The sequence below is a fragment of the Eublepharis macularius genome, chromosome 14, assembly GCF_028583425.1.
Source record: "Eublepharis macularius isolate TG4126 chromosome 14, MPM_Emac_v1.0, whole genome shotgun sequence".
Taxonomy (NCBI): domain Eukaryota; kingdom Metazoa; phylum Chordata; class Lepidosauria; order Squamata; family Eublepharidae; genus Eublepharis; species Eublepharis macularius.
The window spans coordinates 33,363,823-33,376,470 of NC_072803.1; the positions used below are offsets into that span (position 1 = coordinate 33,363,823).

At 42.9% G+C, this 12,648-nt stretch overlaps 1 protein-coding gene across 1 annotated transcript in view; it reads right to left on the reverse strand.

The window, feature by feature from the left end:
* The window catches only part of ZMAT4 (zinc finger matrin-type 4), a 138,066-nt gene that overhangs the window by 83,516 nt on the left and 41,902 nt on the right, over positions 1 to 12,648 (reverse strand). The gene's annotated exons all lie outside the window — the stretch shown is intronic.

The following is a 12,648-nucleotide window of genomic DNA, read 5'->3' on the forward strand; positions in this document are numbered from 1 at the left end:
TTCACCTCCCCTTCTAGGAGGTGAAGAGGAAATAAACTAACCTTCTGAGGAGCAATCTTTGCTGGCTCTGTAGAAAGGGGAAATTGACAAAGCCTTCCGATCTGTCTTTTAAAACTCAGCTTCTCGGCTAACATTGCAACTCCCTTCACGTCTGACGAAAAGAGCTGTGGCTCTCGAAAGCTTATGCTACAATAAAGTTGGTTAGTCTTAAAGGTGCTACTAGGCTCTTTACTATTTCCCTTCATGTGAGCATTCTCATGTAATTCATCTCTTGTAGTTTAGCTTTTAGACTCTTGCCTTGAGTTGGGGCTGGGAGGAATGGCTTACCCAAGGACACTTGCTGAGCGCATGGTCGCTATGGGAGTCGAACCAGCAGAGTGCTGACTTGCAATCCAACCACTTATCCACTCTGCTACAGTAGCTCTGGCATCCCTGGGCACAACCTGGGAATGCTGCAGCCTTTTACCCCAAGAATTCTCTTGTTTGAAAAAAGTGTTGCAGAGGCCTGATCTTGCTCAAGACCGTGGCATGGGGAGAAGAGGGGGTCCTGTCTCCCCCCATCCTGTTTTTCAAGACCCCAACTCCCTGGAGCATTTGCCTCTTGAAAAACAGCACAGGGGGGAGACAGAAGCCCCTCCTGCCCCCATGTTGCAGTCATGAGCAGGATCAGGACCTCGTGGCATTTTTAAAATGGTTGGGACATCTCTTGAGTTGTCACTGAGGGTGGGCTGCCATATTGCCTAGTTGTGTCCTCTGTGAAGGCTCCAGGCAGGACTCATTCAGACTGGGAAGGGTACAAGTTCAGAAGAGTCTAACTCCGACACATTCCCCGTGAACGTTGAAAAGCCCAGAACGTGCAGTGCCATCCTAAGCAAAGTTTCACTCGTCTAATTCCACCGAAGTTAATGAGCTTAGAGGGGTGTAATCTGTTTATTTTCAGCCATAAATCTGTTCCTTCCTCAGATTAATTCCTATTTTGATGGAAATGAGATAAGCAGAATAGCTTACCCCCAACCAGGCTTCATAGAATCCATCCAACTGTTAGCCCTAAATGTTGGCAGGACTGTGGTCAGGTGGGTGATTTTTTACATTGGTGGTAGTAGCACTGCCCAGTTATCCAACTATTTGGGGGACAAATTTTATTGGAGATAAAGAAAATTACAAGATGTAACTTGCCAGCCCTACCTGAAACAGTTTTGCTATCTTACCGTCCAATGTTGAATTGCTCCAAAATAAAAGCCGCATTAATTACAATTCTCCTAGCCATTGCTAGAATCGCAATTGCGAAAAAATGGAAGGAGAAACAGGGCCCGACCCCACAAATGTGGCACAATAGCTTGTGGGAGCATTTCATTCAAAGCAAAATTATCAGTACTTCAACTAGGCCAAATTTGGAAACATATCAAAGGTCTTTCCAAGAATTTTGGCTCCCAAAGGTGGATTATCTTTCTGAACAAGAAGTAGTTTCAGCAAATCCATACTTTCAAGATCTGATTTTTTGACGTCTAGGAATTCCCTAAGCCTGTCCAATGTCTATTTAGCAACAATGAGAGTCTGAAGGGATTCAGTAGGTTGTACAGGTTGCCTATTTTGTCACTATCAGTCTTTGTATCGAGCAGGTATTAATGTTGACGCCATGTTGTACAATTTTTATTAATACATTTGGGGGGGGGGGAAGTAGGCAGAATAGCAAGATTAAGTAAGGGCCACTCTTACATATACTAATGCAAGACTTATCATGAAGGACTATCATATCTTTATATCTTTCATATTTTTATTCTGTTTTTCTTCCAGTAGCTCAAGATTGCAAGCATGTTTCTCCCCTCCTGTTTTATCTTTATACCAATGAGGAAGGAGAGGTTTGGAGTCAAAAGTCACCCCTTGAGTTTCACAGCTGGAAATTTGAACCCAAGTCTGCACAGGTCAAGTCCGACACTCACCATTACGTAAGTATGTATTTTACCCCACTTATGACTTGATACAAGTCTCCCAATAAGGGCTGCCTTCTCCCATATGAACCTGCCCATCCACTCTGGTCATCTTTGGAGGCCTTATTTAAGATGTTCTGCCAGCTGAGGCTGGACTGGTGGCAATCCAAGAAAGGGCTTTCTTGATTGTGGCACCAGAACTTTGGGATTCCATCCCCAGGAAGAAGCATCTGTCTCCCTCTGACATTGTTTTCTACCATAAGGCAAAGACTTTTTTATTTGGTGTGCCCCAGTGAATTCTTACTGGCCCTTCTCTCTGGTTGTGTCTGTACATGTGTATATTTTTATTTTATTATCAAATATTTTATATACATTTTAAATAATGTTTTAATGTTTTAAGGTTCTACTGTCTGTTGTGTGCTGCCTGGGCGACTGTATTTGGGAGGAAAGGTGGCATATAAATATTTTAAATAAATAAATTAACATCACAGGGGATTTCAGTAATCCTTGCTAGAGATGGGCACGAACAGCTATACGAACTAAAAAAAGCCACAAATAGCCCAATCTGCTGTTTGCGAACAAGCTGGTCCTGAGGCCCCATTCTAAACAAACAGGTGCAAGCCAGACAATCTGGCACCTGCAATCAATTCCCTTGGCAACCGGAGGCAGGGACTGCCAGAACTCTGTCTGAACTCCTGCTGTTGCCCTGGAAACCCCAATCTAAGCCCAATTTAGCTTGATAGGCAGGTCTTTCTTTCAAGTGTGGAGCTCCAAATTTGTTACAAGAAAGCAAAGAGCAGGCGGGAGGGGGGCTCCCAGCTCTGGTTTTGCAAACAGTGAGGGAGAGACAGTTGCTGTTGGCATTCTGAGAGAGAGACAGGGAGAGTGCATTGGAGCTTGAATTTTCTTTGTGTGTGGTGGGATAGGGATCTACCTCTTCAAGTTCCAGGGCTGCTGCCAGGCTCTGGGCCAAGCTATTATTTATTACTGGTACCTTTCCTGCTGCCTGCTCAGGTAGGGTTTCTGGGAGTGGTGCGGTAGGGATCTTGATGGCTGGAGGAGAGCCTGCAGGCCCCAACGAACAACGAACATGTTCGTGAACAGGTCATGTTCGTCAATGTTCATTGTTCATTGTTTGTGGATGGCAACGAACAACAAACACCATGTTCAGTTTTTTTTCTGTTCATGCCCATGTCTAATCCTTACCCAAGCCCTATAAGGTAGGTCAGTATTATTATTCCTTATAGCAGATGGCAGACTAAGGCTTAGAGAGAAAACGTCTTGCTGAAGAGCCAAACTAGACATAACATATCTTAACAATTTAGTTAGGAGTTCCCCAAACCTGATTCTCACTCGCATCAGTCAGATGGCAGCTGCTGTGAGCTAATTTTCCATGTGCCTCAAGGATGTGATTCAGATCAAGACTGTGGTATGGGAGAGAAGGGGCTTCATTCCCCCACAAAATTTACCCAATCCCAAAAGGCCTCAGGGGTGGTGTCTGCCCTATTGTGGAGCTGCACATACAGCTCACAGAGCGCATAGAGCCCCTGATGGAGCATATAACATACCTGGGGCCCTTTCAGCTTGCAAAAAAGCTGTGGAGGAGAGGCTGAACCCCCCATTTCCCCTGTGCCGTGGCCCCAGTATAAACTGGGCCCCAGTGGCTCTTGAGAAATTAGTTCTCAGCAGCTACTGTCTGAGGAAAATTTGAATCAGGCTGGGGAAACCCCAACCCAACTCATTTTTTAAAAAGTCACTTCTAGTTCGCCCTCAGGCTGCAAAATGAGTTCCTCCTGACTGAGATGAGATAGTTCACAGATCATTTTCTCCTGATTATAGAGATGCTGCGACTAGGGCTTCCAGGTGTTCTAATACAAAATTAATAGGAGTAATAACTTCTTTCCCAGAAGATCCAATAACTGGACATGCCCAAAGCATATACTTAAGAGACACATCCCATAAGTCACAATGCCAGCAAATAGATGCTGTACTTAGTCCTTTATTCCAAAGGTGATGTAGTGACCAATAATTTTTTGCTAAATAATTTTTGGCTAAATAAGTCATAGCTTCAGATTCACAGAAGCAACAGATATAGCTTTTAAAGACCTATCCCATTGTTTTTGCAAGACTGGGACAGCTGGCTGGTTCTTGTGGAGGTATGCCTGTCTCCATGGCCGCTGTAGCTTCCTAGCCCTGAAAATCACTAAACTGGGCCGAATGGGCCAGGGAAGTTGTATTGAGCTGCCCCAATAATATGTTTGACCCTCACTCCTTACGTAGCACCATCCTGCCACTCCATTCCCCTCTCACCCCATAGGCACCAGCAAGGCTTCTGTCACTAACCACCGAGGAAATGAACCTTTCTTAAATGGGACACATCAGAAATGAAAACACGCTATCGACTGCAATTTTTAAAAAAATCTATGAAAAAAACATTTTCCTTCGTTCCCGTGAAAATAAAAAGCCCCAGAAAACTTGCACTTTTCTTGCCAAAATTATACACCTGTGTGCTCAGCTTCCAAAGCCGAAAAGGTTCCCCAAGGACAAATTCATTGAGAAGGACTTATTTGCGTGCGATGAATAATTTTCAAGATCTGTGATACATAAATATGAGGTGTCCCCACAGTGGTGCCCTAAAGGCAGCTCCTGTCATTGAGGGGTAGGGAGGAAAAATACCAGGCAATTCTCAAAAGTCATGGGGAAGGTTTTGTTCACTGCCACCGGTGTGAAATTTGGATCAAAAAGTGGCATTTGTGGCTCTACCTTTTTCTTCTCATTCAGTACCCTAGATACCTGTTTGTTTGAACTAGCTTGAGTAAAAAATTCCACAGCAGATACCAGGTCAGAAAGTTTACCTTTTCCTCGCTTCCCTGAGATAGTAGCATTGGGAGAATCATGGGGCATGTGCAGAGAGCTCAGGAAAAAATAACAGCAACTTATTTCAAGTAAAAGCAAAGACATTAATTTAGATACAAAAAGCAGGAAGCCTATTGGGGTGAGGTCCAGAATAAGTAGAGAGAGCCAAATCTGAGAGCCAAAACACAAAATCCATAAAGCCAAAAAGAAAATAAAAGCATAACCACATCAGCTAACTGGGCACATTCTCTAGCAATCTAACAATACAATCCTAAGCAAAGATCCAGAGGAGTTAGCCATGTGAGTCTGTAGTCGCAAAATAGTAAAGAGTCCAGTAGCACCTTTAATACCAGGGCTTTTTTTCAGCAGGAACGCGGTGGAATGGAGTTCCGGAACCTCTTGAAAATGTTCACCTGGCTGGTGGCCCCGCCCTCTGATCTCCAGACAGAGGGGAGTTTAGGGAGGGCAATCTAAACTCCCCTCTGTCTGGAGATTAGGGGGCGGGGCCACCAGCCATATGACCATTTTCTCCAAGGGCAACCCACTGAGTTCCACCACCTCTTTTCCCAGAAAAAAAGCCCTGTTTAAGACTAATCAATTTTATTGTAGCATACACTTTCGAGAACCACAGCTCTCTTCGTCAGGTGATTACTATTCTAAGCAGAGTTACCCGAAGTCTAAGCAGAGGAACTCTGCTTAGGATTGCTCTCTAAAACACCTTCTTGTTGGTAGGGTAAGCAACAGGATTCAGCCTCCCCCACTCCTACAGTGATATTTATTATTTATTTATTTCATTCTATTTCTATTTCTATTCCGCCCTCCCTGCAAACGGGCTCAGGGCGGATTACATCAGTTAAAACACAATCACAATCACAGTGAAATTTACAAATCCATAAAACATATTAAAATCACAGTTACACATAAATAATTAAAAGACATCAAGAGGGCGGCAATCACAGTACAGCATAAATTTCCTTCACTCAGTAAGACAATATTCTAAAGAAGAATGATGGTAACATATCTGGTGTGTGTGTGTGTGGGGGGGGGGGTTAATCATTCATCGACTCTCTCCCCCAGGATCGCCAAGAACAGATGGATGATTTCAAAACTGAGGCCCAGTCATCTCACTGGCTTAACTCCAGCAGGAAACTGGGGGGCAGGGCTCTTTCCATCACCAGTATAAGGGTGTGGATGAATCTATTCACAGGCATCTGTGCTAACTGGCCAAGTTATTTTGTGCAAGTGGACCTGGGGTATCTCTGTCCCTCTTTCCTGGACATAGGGTTATTGTCACCATACCCACTTTTCAAAGTTGTACCATTGAGACAGAACTAGGGTTGCCAGCTCCAAGTTGGGAAATTCCTGGAGATCTAGGGGGTGAAATCTGGAAGAACCTGGAGAAAGTGGGGTTTGGGGAGGGAAAGGACCTTGGCATGGCATAATTCCATAGAGCCTACTCCCAAAATAGCCATTTTCTCCAGGTGAACTGATCTCTGTGGCCTGGAGACCAGTTGTAATTCCAGGAGATCTCCAGCCACTACCTGGAGGCTGGCAACCCTAGACAGAACCCTTTCCAGTGATGTCTCCACTGGGGAATATTGCTCTTATGAATATCCACTGGTGCTTACTGTACAGATTTTTAAATGTCATATGAAGCTTGTTGAATTCTCTTGAGCATATCATTTAATTAGATTTTAATTAGTTAATTGTCACTGTTACCTAACTTGTTTTTGTGCTGCAGCACCTGTTATTGTAATCACTGTTCATTAGATTTTTCTTTAGTAGGTTTTATTACTATTTTTAACTTACAGATCTTGTTTAAATTGAGAGGTGGGGTATAAATATTTTAACAAAAATAAATAAAGCTGTACTGTAAATAGTGTAGGAAACGGATCAGATCCATTGACCACAATCTGCCAGAAAGTTTTCCTGTGCAAAGCAAGTAAAATCAGCAATGGTAAGTTTGGAATTGGTAGAATTGGGAGTCTTGAAAAAAAACCTCCAGTTTAGAATCTCTGAGCCTATTATGAGCTGTACAATCTCAGCTTTTAATGGGCTTGTAAAGTCACATAAGGGGCTCAGTCCTATCTGTAACTCTTTCCCTTTCTTGCTTATAGTAACCTGACAGCTACAAAGCTGAGAAAAAATGGTGCCAAGGGTATCATTGCATCCTACAATGCTGCCATGAAAGCAACCCGAGCAACAAAGATAGAAAATGTAGTTTCCCATGGATCCTGGTACCTACACTTTTGTAGCAATCAGGAGGTTGGGGTTGGTAGCTGCGCTTAAAGAAAGAAAGGGACTCAAAAATAATACAATTTATTTTCATTATTATTCATCCTGATTTTAGTTCAGAGAAGAGAGCTTCTAAACTAGATTTTGAAATTAGAGCACGTACATCTCTTTTGCAACTACTTTTGTCTTTATGCTAGCAAAACATTTGTGTACATTAATAAACCACTGCAAAAAAAATTCCATGTGATTTATTATTGCATCAATATTATTTTTGGTGCACTCCTATGCAGTGGTAAAACAACACACAAAAATAATTTCAATACTACTTTTAACACAATGACATCAAGATTGTTCTGTTTACAGTGGGTGCAATAAAACAATACGTCAAAACGTATTGCTTTTTTGTAGTGTTGTAATAATGTGCACAGGGGCCTCCGTATTGCAGAGGAGAGGGAAAGATGTTCATGAGATGAAAGCTGCAAGAAACTACACACTCAGAGTGCTCTGTGCAAAATTCATTAATTTTTAAAAATGGGGAATTTGTAACACATCCATTCCATTTTAGAAACAAAAAATAAGTAATTCAGAACTCCACGATCCAGGGTAGGAAATGAATGATGTGAAATTTGGAAGCATCTCTACTTCACAGTGCATGAAGGAGCTGCCCCTGGAGTGTCTGTGCTGCATTGGTCTTATCGGAAGAACCTCTTTATTGGGAAAGGAGCACATTTGCATCCCCAAAAATCTACCTGACAAAGGTAGAGCTCATACTCTGGAAATCTAGTTGGTCTTTAACATGCTATTGGACCCAAATCTTGCTCTTCTACTACAGTACAGAACAACATAGCTACCAAGCTTATGAAAATCATTGAGACTTTTTTCTTCCTGAGGATTATTGAGACTCTTTCATCCTATGATTGTTTGCGGAGGGGAAGCCCTGAAATCTCTTTTCCTAATTTCCAGGCTGCAGTAATTAACATTCCATTTATAATCATTAGCACTCACATGCGAGATACTTTAACCTAAATAAATCTCCTGCTCCCACTGTGTTACTTCCTCTGATGTACCGACTTGTAAAATAAATCATATTCATCTCCCCCCTCCCTCCCACACTAAATAGGCCACATTTTTAATCTCTAGTACTCATCAGACAGAGTCTGTGGCTCTTACATATTTGGGAAATGTTCACAGATCTGCTGTGAAATTCCAGCATGAAGCAGCCTACTTTCTATGCTGCGCTCAGCTAACTTGAGTAAGCTCAGAGGCTGCATCCTGGAGGGGTCTTTGAATTCCAAGTGCACATCTGCTCTGTTTCTTATCTGTCTCCCAACTATCTTTCCGTAGTACCTTTATGAGGAGATAATGGAGTTGACAGCAGATTGCAGAGACGATAGCTACAGGCCAAGGGGATCAATTGCACGTCAGTGCTGATGAACTGCAACAGGCAAGAGTTCAGAACCAAGCATTCAGTTGAGATTTATTGACAAACTAGAAACCCCTAGTTGTGATCGGTAGGGTGGGGATCAGTCATCTCATTGAGCTAGGATCTGGTGGGCTAGAAGCCTCTTCACATATTATAGAGTACATAGGTTGGGTCTGGATTCCCGACCTGCGTAAAACCCAAAAGCAACCTTGATATGATTGTATGAAGAGTCTTTTTATACAATGTTTTACTGATGCACTTGTACAGTCTTGCACCTAAGAAAAACTCTAGAATTTTTTTTACACAACTGTGCATTTGTCCACATAGAGATTGCTGTTTTCTTGCAATATTTTATCCATGTGCATGTGCCCATTGACAACTTGTGGGGGAGAGAGACATCTGAACTGAAAGAAGGCAAAACTTCAGCAAATGATCAACATTGAATGTTCTGTAAAAATCCAGAAATAAAACCTAGAACAATGAAGAATTTTTCATGCATCAGACCTGCTTTGGAAACAAGACCAGGTGATTTAAAACTTCAAAACTCCAGGAGAAAATTATATAAAAACTTATGAAGCATCCCGTTATATTAATTTAAAATATGATGATTAAATTATGATTTTATCATACTGCAATGAATGGTAAGACTCATTTATGTGTGCTTGGAGGAGCCGTCAGTCTATTCATTGTGTACTGAAAATCCTAAGTGCGTTTACCCAGAAATATGTCCAGTTGAATTCAGCGAGACTTTTTCCTAAGCAAGCAAGAATGCACAGGACGGCAGCTCTAAGTGCAATGTCAAAATGTCGATCTATATCTATGTTTGTTTGCTGTGTCCTTCCTGAACTAGTCTGATGTTCAATGGGAAGTGGCAGCGGGTGCTTCATTAGTGACACAAAAGGCCTGTGTGAAAAGTCCAGCAGCCTCAGAGCTATTTTTAGCTAGGAAGTTGCCACTGGGTCTAATTAGCTTGCCTGGCAGAAACATTTTCTGCTATTGGAGTACCAGGCGGACCCATTAATAAGCACTGCTAAAGGCCCCCTGGTGTGCAAAGCCCTTTTTCAATTCCATTGTTTTCATTACCACTTAAGTGCTACCGATCACACCATCCATTCCTTGCATTAAAAACATGTCTTGCACTTAAAATCTTTACAGCGCTGCACAGTCCTTATGCTGAAAACCTGCACTGACTTTGCGTTATGTACAATAAAATTTTACCCCGTTCTCTTGGTCCCCCACATAGGACAACCCTGAGGATCTTATCCTAAACATTCATACTTGATGGTAATCCAAATGAGCACTGCAAGCAATCCGATCCACCGTTACTCCAATTTAAGCCCCTCAGCGTCAAAAATATTGGGTAAGATTCCACTGAGAATCTGCCCACCTCCACAGCAAACTCAGGCTGTACTGTTAGTAAAATAGAGATGTATGAAGAGGCCCCTTTCCCCTTTGCCTTTGTTTGTTGCTGGTGTTTTCTGTGTATTTTGGAATTCCAAATTACCCTTTCTTTATGTGAGTTACCTCTAAATTATTTAAGCCACAGAGCTACCATCAAATTTTTAACCAAAGCCAGATTTCTAGATGAATTTTTGGATTCCTGACCTACAGAAACATTTTAGGAAATCCATGGAAAGGAAAAACTGATTTCTAAAAGTCTAAATTTAGGAAGGATGTTTCCACACATCCCTGCCTGAGACTTACAGAAAACATGAATGCAGCTTCTTAGTGAAGCAGAACTGTGGTCAGCTCTGCCTCAACAGCACCAAAAATCTGTCTGAGAGTCTCTCTACACAAGACATCTTATACAAGGAATCTCAAGTGAAAGATTGTTCTCCCATTGTGGATACACATGCACTACTAGGGAGACAGAGCACACTTGAATATAAGACCACACAGAAAGTAAGTCACTTGAGCATCCCCGTGTAAAATGTATTGTGTAGAAAGACTCCGAGTAGGGATAAACTAGGGTTGCCAACTTCCATGTGGGGCCTGGAGTTCTCTCCGAATTACAACTAATCTCCAGACTACAGAGATCAGTTCCTCTAAAATAAACTGCAGCTTTGAAAGGTGGATTCTATGGCAGGATTCCCCAGTGTGGTGCCCATAAGCACAATGACACCCACTGACACCTTTCTTGGCGCCTGCCAAGTGTTTTTAGAAAGTGGGTGGGGCCAGGTGGAACGTTTGCAAAGCCGGGCTTCTGATTGGCCGCTAGAGATCTGAATAGCTGTGCAGATTTTTTTAAAGTTGCTGTTTGACTGAAGATAAGCTGTGTGTATATAAGACAACATTTTTAAACAATATATTCATTTTAAAAGGCATCCTGTTAAACAGAGCTTCTGCCTGAAATGTTGAAGAGTTACTATTAGAGATATGCATAATCTCACTCACTTCCTGAGATTTAGTGGTGGGCTCCACCTCTTCCGACAGCCATTTGTGTTTGTGCTCATTATCCAGTATCAGAATTCCCAAACTGCCACAGGCTCAAAAAGGCTGGGGAACTTTGCACTATGGCATCACATTGTTGTTGAGCTCCATCCCCAAACTCTACTCCTTCCAGGCTCTGGCTCCAAATTTCCAGGAATTTCCCAACCTGGAGTTGGCAAACCTGGGATGAGTGAATGTTGCCTATTTTATTTCTTTTGATATCCATTTATATCTTTGTCAATGGTTTTGGTTCTCTGGGGGTTTTTTGTAATGAGGTTTTGTGGAGTTTGTATCACATATTCATGTTGCATACGATTGTATCTGCTGTGTATAGTATTGATACATACAATGTTCATAATCTGTGCATTTAATTTATACATAATATATAATATTTATTTCTTGATGCAGAAATAACTCTTTAAAAGGCATATGTTTTACAAGCAACATTTGGTGCAAGCCAGGAGAAAATGATATGAAAATAAAAAAATCATGGATTCAGTAGGCATGAGAGAGAAGCAAAGTCAAAATGGGGAATCTGGGGTTGAAAAAGCAGCAATGAGCAATTTGAAACCATCCCCTTTTGCTGGGAAATCATGGCTGGCAAAATAGTTCCATGTGGTAGGCAAAGCTGAGAGACTCAACACTAGAGTTGCCAACAAACCTCACTGACGGTGGTACGGCAGAGCAAATTTGCAAGTTCTTGCTAGGAGACATCCAGTTCATCGGGGGGGCACTCTGCACAACCTTAATTTACAGGTCAGTACGCAGCATGGTGTACACACGGAGATCCCCCGTTCCCAGCCTCACTTGGCTGGCAGGGGGGAAAGTGCAAGAAAGGGACAAGAACCCCCTGGAGCATGCTCCAGTGCACTCCAGAATGTTTTCGCACAACACAGAAGCAAGAGGTCACATCAGGGACCACTGGGTAAAAATCGGCCCAAAAGCTAGATTGGGGGCTGATTTTTACCCAATTGGCCCCTGGCACAGCCCCTCACCTCCATGCCATGCTGGAAATGATGTCATTCCCAGTGTGCCACAGAAGTGCTTGGGAGCATGAACATGAAGTAAGTCTCTGGATTGCCCCCCGGGCCCCTCCTGTCCTGCGCTTTCATGCCTGGGGGACCTGGCAACCCTAGATGTCTTTCTTGGGCTCAGGCCAAAACATTTGATCTAGAAACTTTACATCCTGCCTTTCTATTCCAAGAATGTCCAAAGTGTTTCACAAGCAGAAATGTAAGTAAAAAAACAGTAATGATAAAAAAATGCAACAGTAATAGAACAAGTGTCAATAAAATCACATCAGTACAATCAGAATGGGGGGGGCAGAGCAGCATTTTACAAAACCTTGGGGGCAAAATGAGTGTAGTTAATGCATTAATGTGCAAGGCCCTCTGTAACGGGCATAGGACCCTTCATTCTCCCAGCGGGAGACTTCCAGGAAGTGACATCATCACATAGGCCAAAGGGCAGCCCAGGAGCACTCCCATGTTCACCAAAGGGCTGAATCGCCCCTTAGCAGGGCCCAATTCGACCCGAAATGGGCCTATTATGGGGCGCAGGAGCGTGCCACTGCAGGGTATGTGGGTGCACCAAGCTGCCAGGTAAGTTGGGTCAGGGGGAGGAGGTGGGAGCAGGGGATCCCCCCAGGTGGGGGAATGGCAAGCCTAAACAGGCATGTCTTTCATTTGGTTCAGAAGGCCAAGAGATCCAATACCAACTGCATCTTAACCTGAGCATAGTCCAAGAATGGATGCTTGTAGGGATAGGAGGCAGTCA